This window comes from Scyliorhinus torazame, chromosome 5 (assembly GCF_047496885.1).
Source record: "Scyliorhinus torazame isolate Kashiwa2021f chromosome 5, sScyTor2.1, whole genome shotgun sequence".
NCBI lineage: Eukaryota > Metazoa > Chordata > Chondrichthyes > Carcharhiniformes > Scyliorhinidae > Scyliorhinus > Scyliorhinus torazame.
Window position 1 is genome coordinate 182540571 of NC_092711.1, and position 26867 is coordinate 182567437.

Here is a 26867-nt window from a genome sequence, read left to right on the forward strand (position 1 = left end):
TTTAAGTTCACGGATTTGAACTCGTTCAGTTTAGGCACGCACATTATAGAAAGGATATGAGCACACCAGCGTGGGTGCAGAGAAGATTCTAAAACGTGGTTACCATGTACCAGTTCTTTAAGTGATGAAGATTTTTTTGGGGAGTATTGCAGTCCTCTGCTTTGGAAAAGATGAGGTTCAGAGAACAAAAATGATGTGTAGAAAATAATAAGTGATCCAGATACGGGGGATCGGAAAGACCAATGTCCCCATCTTTCTCAACTGTGATTGACGAGGTTTGGATATTTACTGGCGGCATCTAAGCAACTGATGGACAGGAAATAGACAGCTAAATTTTGAAGCCCTACATGAGATTGGTGGATTACCATTGACCATTCACACACACCTGCCAGCAGTATGCGTCACCTGCGATTATTATGAGGCGCTTGAGCCAAACTTGCCTCAGTGTAACCGTGTTCGTGAGTGGGATAATTTCAGATTGTTTGGACGATTTTACAAATGGATAATAAACACCAGGGATCCTTCAGAGAATCTGAATGGACCAAGGAAATCCACCAAGCAAACAGGTACAATTTTGAGTAAAACTGATGAAAGCCTGCTGAAAATCTTCTCTATGGCATGACATGCAAATGAGGAATGTCAGTTCGCTCTACAGTTAATAGACAGGAAATGTCTACATATCACTCCATATCATCTCAACAAAGTAGCGATAGACTATTTAAATCACGTGTCATAACTTCATAATTTAAGGGCGTTCCAGGTAACTTTGCAAGCAACGGAAACTCGTGATGCTCAGTCGCTTTTATTTCAACAGTGAATAATCCATTTTCTGAAGAGAGTGAGGGGGAGGGGGGAGACAGAGAGAGAGAGAGAGAGCTTAGCTACACATGTTTCAGATTAATACTGCCTCAGAGAAGGTGCACAGCAGCTATGAAGTGAGCAACACGACTGAATCAGGTATTGATGACTTGAGGGAACCCCATAGTACCAAGGTGCATAAGGTTACTCTAGAAAAAAAGAGGAATGCACGTAGGCAGATTGGAAAGATGGTAGTCGTGGTCGTCTCAATAGGTTCAGGGACACACAGTGTAGTTTGCAGCCGAGATTCTGAATCCCGTATTGTCTGTTGCTTCCCGGTGCAAAGGTTAGGGACAGAACGGATGGGCTGGGAACCTTCTGGAAAAGGAGGGTGAACAACCAAAGGAACCATGAACATAGGGAGGGACCGTTTCGTGGTCTTGCAGAGGCAGTTTCAGGGGTTAGGGAGTAGGATGAACTGTAGGTCCTCCAGAGTAGCAATTTCTAAACACTACCTGTGCCACGAACTTCAACATTTAGGTAAAGTCAGATCAGCGGGGTAATTACGTGGGTTTAGTGATGGTGTCGTAGGAAGGGGTTTCGATGGTTGGGTGATTGGGAAAAAGAGAAAGTTGTTTCGAAGAATTGGGCTTCATCTGAGCCGAACTGTAACTAATCTTCTCGCTGAGAGAGATAAGAGTGTCGTGGGGGTGCATTTAGACTTGTTACACAAGGGGGCGGGGTGTGCGGGATGAAAAATGGACTTCGTTTTAGAATTATCACAAAGAGCAAAACATAGACGATGTGGAATGGGGAAAAGGAAGTGAGGGACAGCTTGAGTATTGACAGTGAACAAAGAGGTGGTCGCCTTCAAAAGCAAGAGATAAGGGGAGGGTTCAATTGTACGTATGTAAATACACGGAATATTGTGAACATAATTGTGCAGCTGGAATCAGACATTACATTGGGCGCATATGACATTGTAGCATTGACATGAATGTGGTTCTAGCCAGAGCAGGGCTGAATGCATAACATCATCGGTTAGAATATTTTTAGGAGGAAGAGTGGCGTGGGTAAAAAGGGAGGAGATGTAGCATTATTGGATAAAAGTAGTATCAGAGACATTCAACGTGATGCTGTTTGTGAATTTGAATCTATAAGATAGGAGGTGAGAAACAGGAAGGGGGCAGGGGCCTTGTTCGGTATTTCCCATATACTTCCAAATAGTGGGGAGGGATTGGAAGGGAGCATTTGTCGGCACATTATGTAATCTTGAAGAACGTGTAGGGTTGTTATAGTTCAGGATTTCAATTACCCTCAGATAGATTGCGAAAGCGGGAGAGCATGGAGCACTGAACGGGAGAAATTCCTGCAGTGTATGCATGAGAACTTTATGGTACAGTACATTTCTAGGCCTACCAGGGAGCAAGCTGTGCTGGATGACTGAGGAAATGTAGAAGGGCAGGTGGAGAATGTCAAATTGGGGGAGTCGGTGGAACGTAGCGATCATAACATTATAGAATTCAATATTAAGTTGGAACAGGATAAAAGTCAGTCACAGGTTAAGATACCAGACTGTAAAAGGGAGACTTTTGGGGTCTAAAAGTTGAACTGGAGTAGTTTGATTTGAACCGCATTTAGGTGGATAAAACGGTGGATGGAAAATTGGAAACTTTCAAAAGAGAGATGAATCGCGTGGAAACTGGGTACGTACTCAGGAGAAATATATACGGGGTTTCCAAACCTAGAGTACCCAGGATGACTCAGGATATTGATGCTGAAATAAGGAATATAGGCCCGGATAGGATGTCCTATATTGTTGAGAGGGGTAACGGAGCATATTGTGGAGACGTTGACAGAACATTTCCAGACCACTCTGAGTACAGGTTTAGTCACGCGGAATGGAAGTGTGACCCATTGTTTAAGGACGGGGCAACAAATATCCCAGGGAACTACAAACCTATTAGCTCGACATTGATATAGGGAAAACAGATGGAGGCTTTAAACGCGATGAGGTAAATAGTTACTTAGGGGCAAATATGCAAATGGTTGACATCCAACATGGCATTTTTAAGAGCCGGTCATCTCTGACAAATTTAATTGAGTTACTTGACGAGGTGACACAAGCAGTTGGTGAGGGTCGTGCCGTGGATGTTGTATATTTGCACTTTCAGAAAACATTTGATACCTTGCACGTTGCCACATAGAACATACAGTGCAGATGGAGTCCACTCAGCTCGTCGAGTCTGCACCAAGCAGCTTAAGCCCTTACTTCCACCCTATCCCCGTTACCCAATAACTCCTCCTAAACCTTTTGGTCACTAAGGGCAATTTATCATGGCCCATCCGCCTAACCTGAACTTCTTTGGACTGTGGGAGGAAACCGTAGGACCGGGTGGAAACCCATGCAGGCGCGGGAGAACGTGCAGACTCCACACAGTTAGTCACCCAGGGAATCGAACCTGGGACCCTGGTGCTAGGAATCCACAGTACTAGTCACTTGTGCTACCGTGCTGTCCTGCCACATGGCAAGTTTGTTCGCACATCAAAATTGCTTGGGATTGATGGGTCCTTGGCAGCATGTATTAGAAGTTGGCTAAGATATAGGAGTCAAGAGGGTAGATATAAGTGGGCACTTCTCTCAGTGGAGCCGATTTGAAATTGGTTTTCCCATGGGGCTCAGTGCTGATCCCTTGTTTTTTCTGATTTATATTAAACATATTAGAAATGGATGTTGAGGCAAAATGTCTAAACGTGCAGGTGACACAAAGCCAGGATGAATAGTGAATTGTGAGGATGACGCGGAGTGACTTCAGAGGAATGAAGTCTGATTGGATCCTTGCGTTGAAAAATAGAGGAAAGGAGTATAAAAGCAACGTAGTGATGCTACACCTCTACACATCATCGGTAAGACAACAACTGGAGTATTGTCTTCAGATCTGGGTATCTTATTTCAGGAGGGATGTGAAATCCCTCGAGACCGTGCAGAGGAATGTTATTAGAATACCAGGAATGATGAACTTTAGATGCGAAGAAAGATTGGTAAACCTGGGCTTGCTCTCCTTGCGGAAGAGAAGATTAAGAGATGAATTTATGTTCAAGATTACGAGGTGTTCAAAATTATGCATTCCGTTGATAACAGAGCAAAGGATATTCTGGGTCCACTAGTCGGTATGTCAGAGACTAGGGTCACAGTCCCAAGATGGTCAGCAAGAGAGTTAAGGGTGAAATGAGGAGAAACGTATTTACTCAGGGAATTGTTGGGGTTTGGAATGCGTTGTCAGGGTGATTCCTTAGATGCATTCCATACGAGGTTATAGAAAGCTGGATATATATTTGAAAATTATTAATTTAGAAGGCTCCGGAAATAGGGACCGTGAATAGGCCTAGCTAGTTAGCTCTTTTCGTAACAGGTGAAGACACGATGGGCCGAATGGCCTCCTTCTCTGCTGTAAACAACAAAACAGCTTGAAGTGAAATTCTGAAGTTTGCACCGCCGGACGGAGCTGACACTTAGATGCACAAGGGTTGTGCAGTAACAGGTGGCCGTGAATATTCTGCTGCACGTGAAGTGTGATGGACCGGGAGAGGAGGTGACACTGGAGGCAACATGAAACGGGGTATGAAAGGTGTGGAAATGATTCTCTTTCCCCTGAACTGTACGAAACATAAACTGGAGCTGGCACTCACAGAGGAAACCAGATGGCAAGTGTACTAAGGAATGAGGGGTGATAATCCTCTTTTACCTGGACTGTATAGGGGTGGATATGACACAGTCACACAGAAAACGTGTGTCATCAGATGTGAGTGACAATTCTCGGTCATGCGCAGTGCATTTGAAATGAAATGAAAAATGAATGAAATGAAAATCGCTTTTTGTCACAAGTAGGCTTCAAATGAAGTTACTGTGAAAAGCCCCAAGTCGCTACATTCCTGCGCCTGTTCGGGGAGCCTGTTACGGGAATTGAACCGTGCTGCTGGCCTGCCTTGGTCTGCTTTCAAAGCCAGCGATTTCGCCCTGTGCTAAACAGCCCCAGCCCCATTTAACAATGACAGGACCTGAGTCTGAGAAACTTCAGACATACAGTAGCCGATCAGAGTGAATATTTCTCTTCTACTTGCAGTGTGCAGGACATGGGCAGAAGCTGACAGGATGCACACAAGACAATAATTTTTTTTATGAAGCATTTGCATTTATTGAAGTCAAAGGAATATTCACTGGAGCCTCACACAGAAACTGATGATTCTTAGTTAATGCGAAAATCATGGATAAATAACCAATTGTTTAGCCAAAGAGCGATGTTAGAAATGGACTGGATGGGGAAATGGGGATGTTGACACTTCGAGGTTTCGGGAGGATTTCCAGCGTTAGACATCAGATAGGCGAGGGCATGGCCACCAACAGTGAATCAATCAATGTTGGGGATGTTCAATTTCTCGGAAAACATGTATTGGAGGCAGATTTGGAGAATGGCGTAACTGGGGAACAGGGAGAAAGAGTCAGTACTAAACTTCTATAATGTGAAGAAGTGTTTCTCAAATTTAGTCTTGAAAAAATTCAGTCAACTGTTTTAATTTGCGATTACAATCCTCGTCCGAGACTCTGCCATGGCCGAGCAATATTCTCTCGATACATGCTCTCAGTTTCCATTATTATTTTGAAAACTTTGAATACGCCACCTGATGTCTTGAAATGTCAATGTAACATGAACTTCACTCGTCTTGTTTCATAATCCCGTAATTTCCCACTTGGCGCACTGCTAAATATTGCTGAACATCCATTCCTTCCAGATTGTCACCATTATGACTGAATCTGCATATTTTATTTTTAGTTAAAGAACTCACATTTTGCTGCAACGACATCCATATTTCACCATTTTTGCATTGACTTCAGTCACTCATATTTCGTTTTAATTTTACACCTCCGTGACACAGCTTGCAATGCTGTCTATTTGTATCTCAATGACAAAGTTGTGACAATGTATATCACGATATAAAAGAGTTCATAAATAGAGCAAAACGCAAACTCCCATTGACACGCTCACGAACGCATACTCACACTATGTTTATGGGAGGGGGTGAGGATACGTGTTTGGGGTGTAGGTGAACCATTCCATCCTTCAATTTATTGTATTTCGACATGCAACAATAGAAAAGGCAGAACTCAAATTCACAATAACACGTCTGAAACTCACCCGTGTTGACAGTGCAGTATAGAAAATAAATAATCCTCGGGCAGAATATGTCTTCATACATTTAATCAGAAGTTATGGCATATTCCATTTTGTTTTTGATGATTTCTCTAACGGGACTGTGCATGCATTTCAAAGGTCAGGGCGGCAGGAACTCTTGAACGATATCGGTCTCTTGGGGAATTTCCGGTGAGATGTTCCTGCAAATAGCATATTCCAATTCATCGCTTTCCAATCGATCAAATACTGCACCTCAAATTAAACAACTATAAATCATGTCTGTGCACTGCGAACCTTTTCGTTCGCAACGCAGGAATGTTATTTTTTTTTTCCAATTTGCCAAATACAATAGATCTTATACCTTCAGGTTGAGGCAAGAAAATTAGGCCTTTATTGGACTACAGATTTCTGTAAACGTGTATCCTCTTGTAACATTGAAGTAGTTTACTCGCCGTCAGAAACATAGAAGGCTTTCTGTACATTGTATGAGTCAAGTTGGAAGATGCCTGACAATATTGCTATTAAAGTACTGGGAGGCACCTTGAACTTTATCGAAGCATCTTTGATTCATCACCTCTGCATACATCCCTCCCTTGCTAGTCAGGTCCAAGAAATTATAAGTAAAATATTCCACCTCACATCGGCCCTTCGTCATTTCCCTGAAACAGACAATTTTCTCAAAAAACAATCTATTCAGTGCTTTAGATTGCAAAGGGCATTTTCTTGGCCAACATTAAAGTTTAATTCGGCGAGACAGCGCTGGTTAGCATTGCTGCCTCACGGCGCCGAGATTCCAGGCTCGATCCTGGCTCTGGATCACTGTAAGTGTCCAGTTTGCACATTCTCTCCGTGTTTGCATGGGTTTCCCTCCCACAATCCAAAAGATGTGCAGGGTAGGTTGATTGGCCATGCTAACTTGCCACTTAATTGGAAAAAATGAATTGGGTACTCTTACATTTATTTTAAAACCGTTTAATTCAGCGGAGTAAAAAAGCAACACCCCAAGATTTAGTTGCAAGAATGGACCTGGGAAGGTGGAATTGGAACAAAGGGAAGAGATTATACTGATAGAAATAACCAATAAGACCTAGTTTGGTTCCAGTAAATAATCAAGTTATTATTGGATAAAATGTTTCCGTTGGCAACTACTATTCTATCGACGTCAACTGGAAAGATCAACTCAATGACAAATAAAGACAGAAGTAAAGTCACCATTTCGAGATGATCGTAGGCTGCTTTCCCCTTTGACCGGCAGAGCTGACTGGTGGAGATAGAACCTGGGCGTCACCGAACCTCAAACCAGAGTAAGGTTGAGAACGCGGTGCCTTCCTGAATGAACTCGGGAGATATGAAATGACAAGTAAGCATCAAGACAAAGTTAATGAGAATAACGAACAATTATAGTCGCACAAATCTTGATTCACTGAGATGCCAAGAATTGTGGAAATGGGAGAATATTAAGTAAAGAACCTTGCCCCAACTGCTGAGAGCTCACAACTGAACAAATCCGAGCGGAACCGACAAAGATCAGGGGCTGAATTTTTAAAAAATGAAGTTGGGAAAGGAAAGAGGTACATCAGGAATTCAAACTCAGCAATACGACAGTTGTTTACTGATCACGTAACAAGCGGAAGTGTAACCAAAAACCGGTTTTGGAACGAAAAAGTGAACTTGTGCATTGAGAGAAAAACGTCAGCCTGGTTTCTAATAATTGCTCACATGTCCAGAAGATTTAGACAGACTTTGCTTCTCAGTACCCCTCCCAGTCTTTGTCTCTCCCTTTCACTCTTTTTCACGCTCTCTATCGGTGTCATCTGCTAGTCTCCTCATCTCTAAACCACTCTCGCTGAAATCGTGTTTAATAAATTCCACAAACATCTTTGAGACATTTGAATTATCTTCGCAGTGGGCATTGAGAAGTTTCTGACAGAGCTGAATTCTCCTTGACATAACGTTATGACTATAAATGTGACAGAGACACAGCTATGGAGACACAGACGATGGTGTTATTATGTGGCAGGTATGCCATGTAGGTATGGATTAAATATGCACATATATATACATATGGAGTTGGGTGACGGCTATCTGGCGTTGCCAGTGGTGAAGTTGGCCGGTGTTGTAACCCCAATGGATGTCCCAGGATTGGGACCACACGATTTCCCAAACTTCCCAGGAATTGGAACTGTCCCTCTGAGGGGGCGGAGCTTCCCCTTAATAGTGAGAGCCCCAGCTCCCAATGAAAACTCTGGCCTGGGTGAAAGTGTTAAAGGAGACAATTAGGGGATCTGAGACGTTTTGATCTGTATCGTAATAAGCCTTCTTCATGTTAATTTCTACCTGTTACTTATGAGTCCGGTTTACTGAAGCGACGAGGATTGAGTGGAGCAACCATCGATAAGCGTTGTTACGCGTCAAGTCCACCTTGTCTAGACCTCGGGAGGCCCCTCTACTGACCCCCGAAATGCCGCATCTCGGGAATCTGGAGCCATTTTACATCGGTGCCGACTATTGGGACAATTCATCGAATGTATGTGCTATACTTTTAAGACGTACGCGATTATCAGCGATGAGAGACACACTTTGGTGTTGCTCGCGATTTGTGGAGGGCCCAGCTAGTGTGTGATAAACAGCTAGATTCGCCCGGAATCCGACCCAGTCGTTCGTCGCCCTGGTGGTCCACTTCGGGAAAGTTTTGACCCAATACCGCTGCTCATTGTCCGCTGCTTTCGGTTTCACACTGCAAATCAGGCCTAAACTCAGTCAGTGCAAGACGCCCTGGCTCGCCTCCGAAAATTGGCGGAGGCATGCGAATTAGGAGTAACGTTACTTCAGATGTTTCGGGACCGCTCAGTGTGTGGACTCTGTAAAACGGCCGTACTGACGAAATTACGACCTGAGGCCCACTTGAACCAGCAACACGCGTTAGAGATAGCCATCTCCGGTGAATACTCCTGACAAGGAGTCCAGGAATTCTCATGAATGTCGGTGCTCAATCTGGGACACCAAGTCAAAAGCCATTCTTGCTCACTTACAGCAGGAATAGGCGCCGATGCTCTACCGGACCTTCTCTCCTGAACGTGAGGGCAGGAGTACGATCGCCACAGAGCGGGGACTTCAACGGGTCGCACGGACAAGGGTAAACTCGTGAGGGTATGCCTACCCGCTGTACCGCCGACCCCCATGTGACAGGGCTTACGAGACAGCACCGAGCAGCATTTTCACTACGTGGTTGCACCAAGAGTGACGCCCATTCAGTTCTCCCTACAAGTTAATGCACACCCCATCTGCGTGGAACTCGACACAGGGCGGCAATGTCTGTACTCAACCGCCATATGTTTGTCCACGTTCGGTCTGGACTTGAATAACTGACTTTGTTGGACACATGCGCGGTTGGCCACTTTTATTGCGAAACCGCTGGAAATACCAGGCATTCAATTCCAGTATTTGTTTTTGCCTATTTGGTGCAAGTCTAGAAAGGGATTTGTGGTCCAACGATTGTTTAAGGGAAACGATTGATAAGGGAAATTCGAGATAGTATTAATTCAAAGAAAATGCACACAAATAAGCAAGAAAAAGCAATACACCTGAGTATGGAGCACAGTGAAAAATTCAGCAAATGCGGACCAAAGGATTGGCTGAGGGATAAAAAACAATTTGAAAGAAAGTTAGCGGCTAACATAAAAACTGAATGTAAAGTCTCTATAGATATGACAAGATAAAAAGATTGATAAAAATAACAATATTGGCCTTTACAACCAAAAACGGCGGAATTCACAACAGGGAACAAAGAAATGGCTGAAGAATTTAATTTGTACTTGGCTTCTGTCTTCAAAAAGGAAGACATGAATAACATGCCGGAATTTATGAGTCTACAAGTTTCAGTGAGGATCTGGAGGAAAATTAGTGTGAGTAAATATATTGTTTAGGGGAAATTAATGGGATTGAAGCCGGACAAATATCCAGGGCCTGATAACCTTCATCCCAGAGTCCTCACGAAAGGGACGGTAGGAATAGTAGATCCATTCATGGTAATTTTGCAAATTTAATTGGACTCTGGAATGATTTTTACAGGCGGGAGGGTATCGAAAATAAACCCGCTACTTAGAAAGGGGGATAGAGAGAAAACAAGGAACTATAGATCAGCCAGCTTAATGTCGCTTATAGGGAAGCTGTTGGAGTCAATTATCAATGATTTCGTAACAGTCTGTGGAAATTAGTGGTGTAATCAGACAAAGTCAGCATGGATTTGGGACGAATCGACCAGCATTCTTTGAAGATGTAACAAGTAGAGCGGACCAGGGTGAAAAACTGGATGTGATTTATTTAGACTTTCAGTAGGCTTTCGACAAGGTCTCACACAGTAGATTACTATGCAAAGTTAAAGTGCATGGGATTATGCTATGTGTCTTTGTTGAATCCCAAGTTTCTTTACCCGTCAGTCTGGCCTCAATAAAAGTCGAGATGGATTTGCAGGTACAGCATTAGTTATTTTATTCAGCTTGCAAGCTTTCCTCAAATCCTCGGAGCATGAAGCACATTCTGCTCCATGGACTTCTGGAATCAAGTGAGGATATAAGACAAAGGTCTCTGTACTGATACATTCAAATGGCATCAAGTTTCACATACTCGACGCCCATAGGCCATCCTATATTCCTCCTGACCTGTTTGATCTATTCTGATTGGCTCACTTCCAATCCCTTCCTCTGGCCCCTATTACTCAGCATCCTTTTCTCCTGCTTTGGTGGACACACCTCTTCCTGCTTTTCCATGCGGTCTGAAATCCTTTGTCTGTGAACTCACCAGAATTAAACTGGCCTACCTCTACATTACATTAACTAATATCTCTAAAGTAACTATTTTATATCACATTCGTCATTCCCTCCTTTTATCATTCCATGATAACCGAACTACCCAATCCATAGCTACGGTTCCTCATCTAAAAAGATCCGTCGCTGCATTTCCAATTCCTGGCTTAGCCCCCCCCCCCCCCCCCCCCCCCCCCCATCTGCTGCACCCTCATGGATTTTAACAGTTAAGTTTTTAGGGGCGTTGATCTGATCCAGTGCACCCCGCATTCTACCCATCACACATTTAAGGATGGCCAGGCCCACAAAGATGCAGCCGGTAGCCACCACTAAATACATGGCCATATTTATCAACCAGTCCTTCCAACCCCCAAATCCCCAGTTACCCCAAGAGCCAGGATCCTGCATTCCGTCCAGGTGATCCCGTATGTGATCCATAAATTTAGTGATGTTAGCGGCCAAGTCCTGAACTCCCATGATACACTTGCCCTGCACTATGGCGCATACCCCACCCTCACGGGCCAGAAGATAGTCAAGAGCATACCGGTCTGCATTGCAAACAACCGTAGCTGAGACAATTCTTTGGTTATTGCCCCGAGGGCTCCCAAGGTTTCATTTCCCAAGATGGGAAGGCCACAAATAAAAGAATTCCTATCGCTGACAGCCAAGGAACCCCCCACACCTCCCAGTGTCAATACGCTCAGAATCCCCCACCCGGCTGAGTGGCCCCTTTTGGGTGCAAGAACCTGAGGTTTTTTCCAGTTCTCGCAAAATTCAGCAGAGACTGCCCAGCGTGCTAACTGATTATGCAGCTTCCACGCCGAAGGGCAGGGGACTGTGGTAGGGACTAGAGTCCCTATAGCAATTTGGCGGGGAAATGGGGGTGACAAAACGTTGGTCGCTGTGCCATTAAATAAAAAGTAGTATCCTTGCTCCGTGTGCAGGCTAGCATCACAATCAGTATATCGGTTGCGTAAGGATCCCCCAGTAGCCCAGTTTATCCAGCTTTGAAACGCCCATACGGGCCGCCTAGCAATGCGGAAAGCCCTAGTCCCAACAGTGATATGAGAGACATTCGCCCAGCCACAAAGGAGCTGGAGGCCGGCGTTCAATGGAACGCAAGTGGTGTTGTAACAAACGCATTGGCCAGACGCCTGGGTGATATGGCACCTTCTGCCCGTACAGGTGGGGAACAGACATGTTATATTCGTGTCCACCTCTACCAGCAAACAGCCGTATCCTTCACTGCGGAAACAATTCTCGTACGACCGGGAATCCCTATTGGGAGTGAAGTGGCTAGGTATGTACACCCTCCACCGTTGCAGCCTATCATACTGTGAATGGGAATTATCCCGAGGAAGGGGAAGGCAAATAGCCGGTGGTGCTGAACCCGAATCGTAAGGAAGGGTGACTTGCTCGGGCAGTGGCTCGGAATGCTGACAATGAACCACTGTTTGGCGAGTGCCCCAAAGCGGTGAAACAGAAAATAACCTAGACACCGCTGCGGGGTTCGGGTAGCAGACAACCCGTCCCTGGCCATACAAGCGGTGGTAAATCTGGTAAAAGAGATTCATACTACCCGGGTTTTCCTCAGTTTGGCCTTTAACTAAATTAAGTGTATCTCCTGGTAACCTACGTTCTAGCTGTACTTCCCTTCTCACACGCCCCGTCCTCTCTCTAGTCCCTTTCTCTTTCTCATAGCCTCTTCCTACGCTCTCCTGATGACCTGATGTTACCTTTATTGCACCAATCTTAACACATCCAAAATCAAATTTACATGTATTCCAAAAACAAGGCAATGTCCATATAATATTCCCTTCCCATCGCCGGGACCGGTGCAATTGCTTCATGAGTCCTGCATTCTCCTTAACTTTGACGACCTTCCATGAGTCGATACCATGTCCTCGTATATGGGGGCAGCGAAGAACATCACCTTTGCATAGGTGATGTATCCTTGTAGATTGGTTGGGGTTACAAACATAGATAATATTCCCCTTTTCCATGTCCATCGCCAATAACACACCAAGCGAGGTGAGGCCAAATATCACACAGACGGTGCGTAGCCACCCCATCATGCTCCACACCTGTAAAATAGCACTGGAGAAGGGAGGCAGGTTAATCTGTCCAAGAAAATGAGGCCCGTTATCAGAACTCAACTGAGCTGGTATACCGTACCGGGGAATAATTTCCCACATCAAGACTTTAACCACAGTTGCAGCTTTATTATCGATAGTCGGATATGCCTCGACCCATCTGCTGAACACGTCCACAATGACCAAAACATATTTATAACATTGACACCTTTCCAACTCAATGTAATCCATTTGGAGCGTCTCAAAGGGACCACTGGGCACCGGGGTTTGCCCCTTCCCACAAGGGATACCTTTTCCGGTGTTATATTGCTGACAAATCAAACACCGATTAACTGATGCTCTGGGCAAACCCCTGCATTTTAGGGTGCCACCAAGTGTCCAGCAACAAATCGCTAGTCCCTCGAGCCCCACAATGAGTTGCAAAGTGTACACATTCAATGACCCATAAAGCCAGTACATCAGACATACAAGTCTGATGTGCTGGCGTGGTCCATAAAGAAGAAACAGAATCATATGTACAACCTAACCGTTTCCACATTTGTTTATCACTCTCAGGAGCGTCCTCCTGTAACCTTATGACGTCTTGGATGGTTGGCATTGACTTGTCAGAAGCAGGCATATTTATAGTAGATCGTTTAGTCTGACTTAACATTTTAGGCACCATCACTTGCTGAATTTGCGCGGCTGTCCGCGCTGCACAATCTGCTCGTTCATTACCAACGTCAACTGGGGTCTTACCATTTGTGTGGGCAGCGCATTTAATAACGGAAATCTGCGTGGGCATAAGGAGGGCCTGCAGTAGGTCATTAACTAAACCCCGGTGGGATATTTGACCACCCATAATCATGGCAGGTTGTTCTGACGAAATGTCACACAAATCGCCCCTTATTGTGGTAGTTTCCTGAATCAAGGCTAAACAGTCGTGGCCAGGTGCGTCTTCATGGACAGGGGGACCACTAAGAAAACAGGCTGGATTGATAGTGGTACAGTGGTTAAATGTCAGACGTGGATTGTTCAAAAGGTATACCTCATACCTATTCTGACGAGCTGCAGTAAGATGCTGAGTCTGCAGTTGCCTCAGTAGTGCGATGACCGAGTGGGAGCTATACACCGTAATATCCTGTTGGAGGGTGAGAGCATGTAACGGCTATGCGATGGCATTGATTGAACGTAAATCCTGTACTAATCGGCACTGGTCTGGTTTGGCTGGTTTAGGCATAGCAAGTATGGGGTTGTTACATTCTGATTGGCAAGGGACCAAAATACCCTGTTGCAACAGCTCTTGAATTAATTTATCTATTGACAGAGCAGCTTGGGATTTCAGGGGGTATTGCCGAATGGAAGGTAGCTTTACATGATCCTTAATCATTACCTTTATAGGTGTAATATTTGTCTTTCCCACTTGTGATGGGTATTCCGCCCAGACCTGTGGATTGACATATTCCAACACATCATGTCCCCAGTGATGCTGCAGTCGAGTGTTAGTTTTTTCAGGGACCTCAAAATGTTTCATGGTAGTGACATCCGGCATGACTTGAAGTGCGTACTTCTGTTGGATCCGAATGATCCACTGCCTTCCTTACCATTCGCCCCAGATCCCTGGCATGGTACTGGTCGTGGACCTGACGTGTAATATGATGGCTCGCCGAAGCTGACTGTGGCCATAAATGTGGTGATATTGTAACAAAATCGGCTGTACCTTCTTTTACCGTGACTGTGGCTGTAACTTTGACTGGCCATTCGGTCCCAATTAATGGCCGGTATTTGTCCTCCAACTCCCTGTTTTGTCCGGTTCTGTCATAGGCCAGTGTAACGTGATGCAGTGAATGTTCAATGTCTAACGTCCACCACGGGGGGGTGGGGGGGGGGGGTGATAGAAATATAGCACTGTTGTCTTGTCCTCCATGATTTAGCCGTTACCCCCTCGTCTCCGCACTCTAGCTGTAGCTGGAAGATACACAGTAAATCTCGGGCCAACAAGTTACAGTCCAATCCAGTAGTCACCACAAACTGATGATCTGCAGACTTATTCTCGTAAGTGACTGTCACAGGTTCACAAATAGGATACTCACACACCTGTCCTTGGAACCCCGACAATTGCTGCGTGTGGTCGGATAGTGGTAGTCGAAGTTCTGATTGCACAGAAGACATGGCTGCTCCAGTGTCGATTACAAATGGGTGATGTTGATCTCCTATCTGCAGAGAGATAATAGGTTCCCTGTCCGATTGGAGAGTCCTTATGACTAAATTAGCTAGTCAATCCTGTGTTGGGAAAAGGTTTTCCTGGGAGAAGTCAGTGTATCTCGTCTGTCCTCCCCTTGGTGGGTACCCCCTCCTTTGGGTCGGATAATCTCCTTCTACTGCCTGTCTTTTAAAGGGGCATTCCTGTTGCCAGTGATCTGCACGGCCGCAATTAAAACATGCATTGCTCCCTCTATATCTGCCTCGTCCTCTTCTCCCAGCAGACCAATGGCCCCTCAGAGGGGGCGGCGGTTGTAAAGCTGTTGATGCATATGGTGGGCCATAAAAAGGAGCTGAGGGTCCCTTTGGGTGGGCTTGGTATCTTCCTAATCGGCAACAGTCTCCGAATCTCACCAGGGGGCACTCTAGCTATTTCCCCTGGTTGTTCCAAGACTTCAACGTCTCTCCCTGTCACTAGGGGGAGTTCTTTCTCTTCAAAATCATCTGTTGCAGCTTCCTTTGTTCCAGAACCTTGTGGTTTCTCCTTAGTTTGGAGAGACTTAGGTGGTATACTTAATTGTTTCTGGTGAGGATCAAACCCCTCTCTCGCTGTCCGAGATCTGGTCCTAGAGCTAACTGGGCTTGCGAAACAGAGCTCCTCTTTCTCTACTGATCGTGAAGATGGTGAATCAGGACCCATACTATCACCCAAAAGGGCTTGAGTTACTGGCATAATTGGAATCTGGAGCAGTGACTGGATATCAATTATTATACTCTGGTGGTTCTGGAATTAGTGCAGACAATGCTACAGGTGCAGTCGGAACTTTTAGTGAACATTTTCTAAATTATTGAATTTATCATTTTCTGTCAATTCAAGGCCAGCCATTGAACTACGTAGCTCATCTCTTGTTTGACCCGCGTCTTTCCTGTCTCTACTTGCGCGTTTTTTTTGGCAAAGCGATTGAAAAGGTTCTAACAGTGTTTTTTTTTAAACTTAAAAATGTTTGAAAATTGAAATTGAATTACTGCAACTTGCAAGCTTAGCTCTGATCTCAACTCAGAACTAAATTTACGATTTGCTTAACACAAACTTGTATAACATTTACAACTTAATTAATTCTTTATCTTAACAATTTTTCTTTTAACAAGTTTTTCTTACATTCACAACAATGTTGGCACAGTCAACTATCATCTCCAGATTTACACTTTTTAAAATGGTGTCCGTGATCTTCTTTAAGTTTCTATTAATCTCCAGATAAAATGAGATAAACATTATTTCAAGTAAGTAAAACTTAAGATTCTGGCAATTTCAATCAATTGCTTTCGAAAATAATAACTTTTATCAAAGAGGTGGAGAAACCCACTGGTTTCCTTTAATTAATTCAAAACGTAATTTTGCTGGAGTTCACTGACTCAAAGGAAAGGTATCCGATTACACTACAGGCTGCTGCTGTTAACCCTTTGAGAGACTTCTGCTTCAACCAATATGCAGCATTCCCCACAATCTCAACTAGTCCTCAGAACTGCGCCCTTCGCCACCACAGTCCAAGGGTACAATTTTAGCTTAATCAACTATATATTTAAAATACTCACACATAGAGTTGAACCATTTTCAATTTCAAATGTCCCATCAACTCCATAACCTAACCCAAGCCGAATCAGAACTCACACATGGAGTTGAACCATTTTCAATTTCAAATGCCTCATCAACTCCATAACCTAACCCAAGCCGAATCAGAACTCACACATGGAGTTGAACCATTTTCAATTTCAAATGTCTCATCAACTCCATAACCTAACCCAAGCCGAATTAACAATATGAAATCCCATCAATTAAATTGCTAATCCCCAGACTGACCTTTGATTTCGTCGAGACGATCTTTCCGTACCAACCGCGAGTGACCAGACTAATCAGACGATAAGAAGAGGGGAAAAATCAATGCGTAGTCATTTTCCAGTTCTGCCTTGTGGGCCCTCTTTACCCATCCTCCTGTTCATAATCAGTCTAATTCTGATTTCGCAGTTGGTCAGAACCGCCTTGAGAAATCCCGGGTTTTCGGCACCAAATGTTGAATCCCAAGTTTCTTTACCCGTCAGTCTGGCCTCAATAAAAGTCGAGATGGATTTGCAGGTACAGCATTAGTTATTTTATTCAGCTTGCAAGCTTTCCTCAATTCCTAGGAGCATGAAGCACATTCTGCTCCATGGACTTCTGGAATCAAGTGAGGATATAAGACAAAGGACTCTGTACTGATACATTCAAATGGCATCAAGTTTCACATACTCGACGCCCATAGGCCATCCTATATCCCTCCTGACCTGTTTGATCTATTCTGATTGGCTCACTTCCAATCCCTTCCTCTGGCCCCTATTACTCAGCATCCTTTTCTCCTGCTTTGGTGGACACACCTCTTCCTGCTTTTCCATGCGGCCTGAAATCCTTTGTCTGTGAACTCACCAGAATTAAACTGGCCTACCTCTACATTACATTAACTAATATCTCTAAAGTAACTATTTTATATCACATTCGTCATCTTGAGATGGAAAGAAAGCTGGTTAACAGACAGGAAGCAAAAATTTGGAATTAATGCGTCTTTTTCTGATTGACAGGGAGTGGCTAGTAGGGTGCCACAGGGATCTGTGCTCTGACCTTCCTGTTCGCATTACATATTAATGACTTGAATGAGGGAACTAAATGTATTATCTCCAAATTTGCACATGACACGAAGATGGGTGCGAGGGTGAGTTGTGAGGAAGGTGCAGAGATGCTTCAGCGGGATTTGTACAAGCTTAGTGAGTAGGCATATGCATGACATATGCTGTATACTATGGGTAAATGTGAGGGTATCCGCTTCAGTCGCAACAATAGATGTCAGATTCTTATTGAACGGGTGTACATTGAGATAGATGGATATTCCGAGACACTTTGGTGCTCCCGTGTATTTGCCTGAAAGTAAGTGCGTAGCTACAGCAGGCAGTAAAGAGTGTGTCGTGGAAATTATAATAAAGACAAATTCTTCGAGTTTCGTTCAAAGATATTTATTTGTCACAAATATATTTGCGGAGAGGCCTGTCTGGTTAAGTAGCCATTCCACAGTACTCTGAGATTCGCCCGAAGAAAGCATACCTTCATAGTCTGAAATAACAGCTTCAAGTAAACAGCCACGTTCATATTAAATAGACCTTGGAAAGTACGTAAGATGAAATATGTAGTACGTATGTTCTTGCCCTTGGCTAAAAATAACGCCAGTACACATTTTGTTATCTTTCGGAGGACAAGGGGCTTTCATAATAAGGCCGAGACCAAAATATTAAGCAGCATTTTATTTACATTACCTGACCTACTTATTTTCGTTCAAAAGCAGTGTTAAACCTAGTCAAGCATTTCCCAGCATGCTTCTAAGTTGGCAACTCATTAATTTCCCTTCCACAGAGGGCAACTGTTAGTTTGGTCTTCGGAGCGAGAGGAATTGAGTAGAGGAATAGAGATGTTTTACTGCAATTGTATATGGCATTGGTACGGCCACACCTGGAGTATTGAGTGCAGTTTCGGTGTTCTTATCAGAGGACGGGTGTTCTTGCTATAGAAGGAGAGCAGCGAAGGTTTCCCATGTTGATTCATTGCATGACGGACTGTCATTTGAGGAGAGACTCAGTTGGTAGGGTTTTATTGATTGCAGGTTAGAAGAGTGAGATGAGTTCTCATGGAAATTTACAACATTCTAACAGGATTAGACAGCGTAAATTCAGAAAGAATGCTCCCTATGGTGGGGGAGTCCAGAAGAAGGTGTCATAGTTTGAGAATAATGGGAAAACTTTTCAGGACTGAGTTGAGGAGAAATATTTTCACCAGAGAGAGGTGAATGAGTGGAATTTACCACTGCAAAATGTAGTTCAGGCCAAACGTTACGCAATTTCAGGAAGCAATTCGATATAGTACGTGGATTGAATCGATAAAGTGATATGGGGTCGGTAGGATCAGGGTCTTGAACCTTGATGTTCAGCCCTGGCCATAGTAAATGGCGGAGCAGACGCGAAGGGACGAATGGCCATCTCCTGCTCGAATTTTCTATGTATCTGTCAATGTATGTTTCTGGTCGAATATAATCAACAATGTGCACGTCCTCCTTTGGTGGTGGTCCACGGGAGAGCTACGAGCATGCTGGCACGTGACTGGTTACGTCACCAATGACTAAATTGGCAGTTCATGTGCCTTATTCACCCAGCTGGTCCTGAAGGAGATATGACCACACTTTCGTCGGTATTCCTGGATGGTTTGGGTGCAATCAAAGGGGCAGTGGCCCAAGCAAGCGTGGCCCGATGGCTCAGCTGCGTAACCTACCGGCTCACGGGGGGCTCCGGCTGTGGCAGTGGTTGGGTCGGGGACGCCATATGGATACGCCCCATCTCCAGCAGGTCCTGTATGACACAAGACAAGACGCATGATTAGACCACGGGTCGGGGCGAGTAGGAGATGGCTTGTGGCTGGAGTTTCGGTTAGTGGTTTGGGTGTGATATGGGGGTGAAGGTAGCGTAGGGCAGGCAGTGGGATGGTAGGGTGAGGGTGATGTGGGGGTGAATGTGGTGTTGGGTTGAAGGTGATGATAGGGTGAGTGTGCGAATGCGGTTTGTGGTAGGGTGATGGTGATATGGGGTAAGTGCGTGGGTGGTGTGGGGGTGATGGTGATGTGGGGTGAGCATGGTGTGTGGATGGTGTTGGGTGCGGGGCTGATAACTGGGAACCTCTTTGACAGCAGGCATTTCAAGTACAGATTTAGTTAGAAAACAAAATATAACGTTTTTGACAGGTGATCGAAAGGCATGCAGACGTTTTAACAATTGTTGTGTTTTCTTTTAAACAGGAATTACTATTGTTGCTGATTCTTTTAAAATAAGGGGCGTGGCTGCTCTTCTTCTGCGTACGCTGGAACACACGTGACCTGGGAAACCACAGCTCAGTGGGGTCTCACTTCCTCGCCTGTGGCCGATCTCGACCTCGGTGACCTCCCTTACCTCCAGACCGTCGACCATGTCGAGGGCCCTCTGTTCGACCACAGTGACGGGCACGTGCTGTTGTCCCCTCCTGTCTGCTCCCTCCCAGCGGTTGTGCGCAGAGTTTTCGAGGATGGGGGCGCAGAAACTGAAGATGACAGTATAAGACAGTCTGACGCATGAAGCCCAACGTTAGGTGGCCGTCTCAGTGGCCAGGTCACCCGGCCATGGCAACCGGTACGTGTGCCAGCATGTGGTGCAGGGTGGGGTTCACCCACCTCCGGGTTGGGGCGTGTAGGGTTATGGGTGTGTCTGGGACGCGGGTTAGTGCCAGGGACACGTGCTGCCTACTCACCCAGGCCGCTCTGAGGAGCTTATGAAGTTTGTTCCGGCATTGATGTCCGGCCCGGAGGTACTGCTGGTGGTGCTGACTGCCTCGCTCAACTGCGCCCAGGCACGACGAACGCGGTCAGCTGGCAGCCTCCTTCCTGAGTCGGGGTACGGGTCACCCTCCTCTCCTCCACGGCGTCCAGGAGCGCCTCCAGCTCGGCGCCGGCAAAACTAGGTGCCACTCTCTTTACTGCCGTCTTGTTGGCTGGGATTGTGTTTGTGGGGAGTGATGTGTGTGTATGTCGTTGCAACTTGTCAGTCGCGCAGCATTTCTCTTTCGAATCGATTGTGTTCCACATAGCACCGCTGCTAACCCCTCAAAAGTAGCAGAATCGGTCGTGGTGGGGCACAAGTTTTGGAAGTCCATATGTTGTGCGGTGGCGTCAGCACTTAATCTCAGAAACGGACAATTGCGCTCCATACATATGCTTACTTAGAAATAATAATGTTTAATCATACAAAATCAAAACTAAAAACTATTTTAAAAGAACCAGTAACAAAAGTAATTCCTGTTTAAAAGAAAGCAAAATATCTATTAAAAACGTCTACGTACCTTTGGAACACATGTCAAAAACGTTAGATTTTATTTTCTAACTAAATCTGTACTTGAAATTCCTGCTGTCAATTAGGTTCCCAGTTGTCCCAGTCATAAGGGGGCGTGGCTGCTCTTCTTCTGCGCACGCTGGCGCCTGCGCAGACAGAGCTATTGGAGGTCCGAGGCTGTCACGGGAAAGAAAGGTTGCAGGCATCATCGGAGGGAAGGCCATTGTGCAGATTTCGCTTTACAAATGTTGCCCATGGATTCCCGTTGCTAGCAGGAAGTTATGGGCCATCGGATTTCTCGCGCAAACTTAGCGTCCCGCCACTGAGCCTGAAATGAAGGCTCCCATTCCAAACCCTAGAATGGATGCCCCCGGACGTACTTTCACAGCGTGGAATTAGCAAGGTTGATTATCATTCTATAGATGTTTCATGTGAGGTCAAAGACCGGTGATAAGAGTGGGGGAATTTCCTGGTCTATCATCTTCAGCAGACAAGGGCAAGCCACGTGCACAGCATAACCATGGATGAATGCAAAAGGCTACGATCGCCAAAGCCCTTCCTGGCTTAATACCTTAAGAGAGGGAGGGTAAAATCATGTCAGTTACACAAATTGACATGACTGCCACTAAAAGCTTGATAATTTCCTCAGTCTGGCAATGACGGGTGGATTATCGATCTGGAGGGACTTTCCTTCGCTGTAACTTCAAAGAGCCTGTCTCACGCCACCTTCCCCAGGCTGGTGAGAGAGCAGCGAATCAGCTCCTCGGCTGTATAGCCGTTCAGTAATGAACACAGAGAAGGAAGGGATGCAGCATTTTTACGACACTGGCTGTCGAAAAGGACATGCTTAAAGGGACAATCTAAAGGAAAAAAGCTAAGTTTCTAATATAAGTGATTCTGACAATGTGGAAGGCCGCGAGGGAGGAGGTGGGTGTGGACTTAAGGACGGACGGCTCGTTCGGAAAGTCGGCTAGGACAAGTGGGAGGCCTGTTCAGGCCGCAGGGGAGAACGTCCTGTCGGAGATGAAGGCGGTTGGGGGAGTTGTATCAGAGGGGGTCTTAGAGCGGAGTGCTGTGTTGGACCAGAGGTGAGAGGGGGCGGGAAGGTATTGGTCCAGAAGCTAGGGGTATCGTATTGTTCCTGAGGTAAGGAGGTAGGGTCAGACTGGAGGTGGGGGGAGGGGGAGGTCAGTTCGGGCGGTGGGAGCGTCGGGTCAGAACAAAGGGGGGGGGGCGTTGTACTGAAGTGGAGGTTTGGGGAGGTGGACCTGACCGGAGGGGAGGGGTTCAGCTCTGAAAGGGCGTGGTCGGGCCTGAGGGGCGTTCAGGCTCGGTCGGGAAGTGAGTGCCTTCTGTTTTAAGGTGTGTGTGGTTGGAGCGGGGTTTCTCATACATGATGATGGCGGAGGTCGAGGCGACGGATAGGAAGGTCTTTGGGAAATTAAGTTGCGGTCGAGTTGCAGGGTTTCTGGTTGCGACACTGTCGGATCATGCAGGAGTCTGACCGGCAAGGGCGCCGGGAGGAGCAAGAGGGAGCAAGGCTAACCGGGAGGATGTTCGGAAGAGCGTGGAGAGGGTGTGGGCGAGGGAGGGATATTAGGCCGGGAAAGGGTGTTGGAATGTGTGGTGGGGTCAGTTCTGGCTGAGTGCTGCGGCCCCCCCCCCCCCCCGACCCGGGTCTTGTGGGGTTGGTCGAGCAGAACCGATGGGGCGTCGTGCGGTATCCGCTGGGTGCGTTCTGGGGATTGTGCCGTGGGAGGCTGTGTCCGGTTTTCTAAATAGTTACTCTGGAATTAGGCTTTTTTGGTAACTTCTAACTCTTTCAGGGTGACCATCGGTTTAAAACTGGCAAAACCATTCGAAGTCAGCGATTTACATCATTTTGTCAGATAGTTCCCAGCCCAGCACGATGGAACATTAGAATTGATCATGTGAGGATAACTAGCAGTTGACCCACTCTTTGGGTGGCACTGTGTTAAGCGCTGATGCTTCACAGCGCCAGAGAACCTCGCTGAATGTCGGCGCTTGTCATTATCTGTGTGGGGTTGGAACCTTCTCTGCGTGCTTGCATAAGTTTCTTCTGGATGCTTGGTTTCGTCCCAGTCCACAGATGTGTGGTTATGTGGATTGGCCATGCTAAATTGCCCTTAATGTCCAAACTTTAGGTGGGTTATGGGCATCGGGGGTCGGGTTGTGGAGTGGGCCTTGATAGGGTTCTCTTTCATAGAGTCGGTGCAGACTTGTTGGCTCGAATGACCTCCTTCTGCATTCCAGGAATTCGCTGTTTCTATTTTTAAAAATAACTTGCGAGACAGAAGACCAAGCACATAATTTGGGTACCCACTAAATGTCATGTTGAGGATCACGTCGTACATTTCATCAATTCACACCGCAAACAAGGGTCGATTAGCGTTCTAAACTGGGGAACGCATAATAGTTTTTTCACAAAATGTGTGAATATTGTTATCCGGTCTCCCGCACCCGGCGGGAATGCTCACCTCCATTCCTGCCCTCTCAAACAGCAAAGATGTTCAAACGAATCCGCCACTCACACCGGATATTGCTGCCGAATTCGCCCTTACCTGGATAGGAGCCAAGTATTCAAGATGGTGCGTTGGGAGACAATATCTGGAAGGGTATTAAAGATGCCCGAAGGTAAGGGTTGGGGATTAACATAATGCGGCAGGGGAGTGTGGGACGACCGTTATTTGTGTGTGTGTAGGACGGAGGCGGGGGGGGGGGGGGGTGGCGGTTCGGGTCGAGTTGAGCACTATCTAAGGTGCGGAGTCATTGAGAACTGTCCGTGTGAGAGGGAGGGCAAGGTTCAATGTGCGTTGAGTACATCTGGTGAGCTGGGCGGATGTAGCAATGGGGGATGTGCCTAAGAGTTGCGGGTATTGCTGTGAATTGTTTTATGGTTTGACACTCCAGCCGATTTGCTTATAGAGTTGCTGCTGTTGGACCATTTGCAAGAAACCGCTATAAGTACGTTTGTGTAAAAGAATTGTGTGTCCATAAGATAAACAGATCCATTGTGCTTTGTTCTGTCTTTGGCGAATCTGCTTTCGGCGGACGTACGAGCGGTCCCTCTCGTATCTTTCGATTACCTGACTCGGAGGAGACTAACAAATCTCTGCCCAATATTGTGACGAAGGGTTAAAAGAGTGTTTATTGGTGGGGAAGTTGAATTGGAGTGGCAGAGGCGTTGAAATTAAGTGAGATTCGCGGCACCGTACTTCCCGGGTACCACAAACAGACGCAAAATTTGTTTACATTCATTTATGGAGCGTGAGAGAGAGATAGAGCAGGTGGTAAAATGTGTGAATATCGCATCTGACAAAGGTTAATGAATCACTTTGAGGTCTTGACTAGCTAAAATCGGTCATGAGTGAAGGTATTGCAAGACGATTATTTGCATTTTGCAAAGGCGGGCTCTTTCAGTGCGGTCTCTAGTTTATCGCAAGTGTCCTGAGCGACATGCTGTTTAACCAAGCAGCCAACCGTTCGCACCTGTGATTTTTGTCTCTAGTCACAGTACCAGCATCGAAACGGACGGTCCTGAATTGTCTGGTCAGTAATCGATCTTTGCGGACTGTTGACAGTATCCCGTTTTCCGGGACGTTACGGTTGCGCAGTGGTTTGCACTGTTGACGCACAGTGCTAAGAAGTCGGGTTCAAACGCGGCTCCGGATCACTGACCGAGGAGAGTTTGCCCCTGCCTGCGTGGATCTCAGACCCACAACGTAAAGGGGTGCCGGGCATGTGGATTAGCCATCTTAATTAAAGAAAAATAACAAACGAATATCAACAAAATTGCAGGAATGTTAAACTTCCTTCCAATCTTTTACCTTTTTTTTCGAAATTTTACTTTTCTGGTCAAGATGAACATGGATGAAACACGTTTAGGTCCGAAAATAACATGCAATGGCCCCTTTGCGCTTTTGCACAATAACAATCCAAACCGCATCAAAATGTTCCAGCGGAGAGCAACCTTAAATTTACCCACTCTGAACGAATCCCCCCACCTTCCCAATACTTTTATTCAGTCAACAAAGCATTCCCTTTCTCTCCTTCAATCTGAAGTTTCTCCCATTGCAAATTAATCAGACTGTCCAACGTCCATTGTACAGACCTTGAACATTCAGAAATATTCTCAATCAAGCAGACTTTATTCGTGCCAAAATTATCTCACTCATGAACCATGAACTCTGCTGCAAAAAGGTATCGGAATAATGGACCGTGGAACCGCGGGCTTAAACGACTTTGAAGACGGTGCATCACGATAATCACATGCAATAAGATTTCAGTAAGATCTGCGAACTGACGCGTGGAGAGGAAAATAAATCAAACGTTCTTTGTTCACAGGGTACTTGACAGGTCAAGTAGAATTGAATTTGAGTCGATGCTGTTCGGGGGATTCGTTGGCGTACTGGCATTGTCGCTGTACTCGCAATACAGAGACCCAGGGTGATGGTCCAGGGAACCGGTTAAGAATCCTACCACGGCAGTTGGTGCAATTAAAATGCAACAAAATATCTGGGGTTAAAAGTCGAAAGATGAGCATGAAATCATTATCGAACATCGTAAAAACCCATCTGGTTCACTAATGTATTTCGGGAAGGAAATCTGCCATACTTACCTTGTCTGGTCTGGCCCCCTTGTGACCCCAGATCCGCTGCAATGTGGTTGCTCTTACTTACCCTTTCAAATGGTCCAAAAAGCTACTCAGTTGTATTCAACCGCTACAAACACACGAAAAATGAATGAAACTGGGCCCGGAAACGACAACGGCAAACTCAGCCCTGTCGACCCTGCACGGTCCTCCTTACTAACGTCTGGAGATTGTGTCAAACGTGGGAGAGGTGTCTCACAGACCAGTCAAGCAACAGCCTGACATGGTCACACTCACAGCATCATACCATACAGACAATGTCCCAGACACCTCTATCACTAATCATGGGTGTGTCCTCTCACATCGGCATGACAGACTCAGCAGAGGGTCCGACACATTCGTATACAAAGAACAAAGAACGGTACAGCACAGGAACTGGCCCTTCGGCACTCCAAACCTGCACCGATCATTCTGCCCGTCCGAACTAAAAAGCCCTACTCTTCTGGACACGATATCCCTCTACTCCCATCCTATTCATGTCTGTGTCAAGACGCCCCTTTGATGTCACCATCGTATCTGCTTTATTAGCTCTCCCGGCAGTCAGTTCCAGGCTCCCAATACCGTCTGTGTAAAAGGAGTGCCTCGTACATCTCCTTTAAACCTTGCCCCTCCAACCTAAAACCCATGCCCCCTAGTAATTTGTTCTTCCACCCTGGGAAAAAGCTTCTGAGTATCCATTCTGCACATGCCCCACATAATCTTCTACATTTCTATCAGGTCGCCCCTCAAGCTCCAGTGAGAACAAATCAAATTACTCCAACCTCTCCTCATAGCTAATGCCCTACATACCAGGCAAAATCCTAGTAAATTTTTTTGGGACCCTCTCCAAAGCCCCTACATCGTTCTGGTAGTGTGAGGAACAGAATTGAACACTCTATCCAAAGTGCAGCCGAACTAAGGTTCTATAAAGCTGCAACATGACTTGCCAATTTTTAAACTCAATGCCACGGCTGATAAAGGCCAGCATGCTGCATACCGTCTTGACTACTCTTTCCACCTGCGTCGTAACCACTTTCAGTGACCTGTATAGCTGTACACCCAGAACCCGTTGCCTATCAATACTCTTGAAGGTTCTGCCATTTTCTGCATATTTCCCATCTCTGTTAAACTTTCCAAATGGATTACGTCACACTTGTCTGGATGAAACTCCATTTGCCACCTCTCCGCCCACGTCTCCAATTGATCTATATCCAGCTAAATC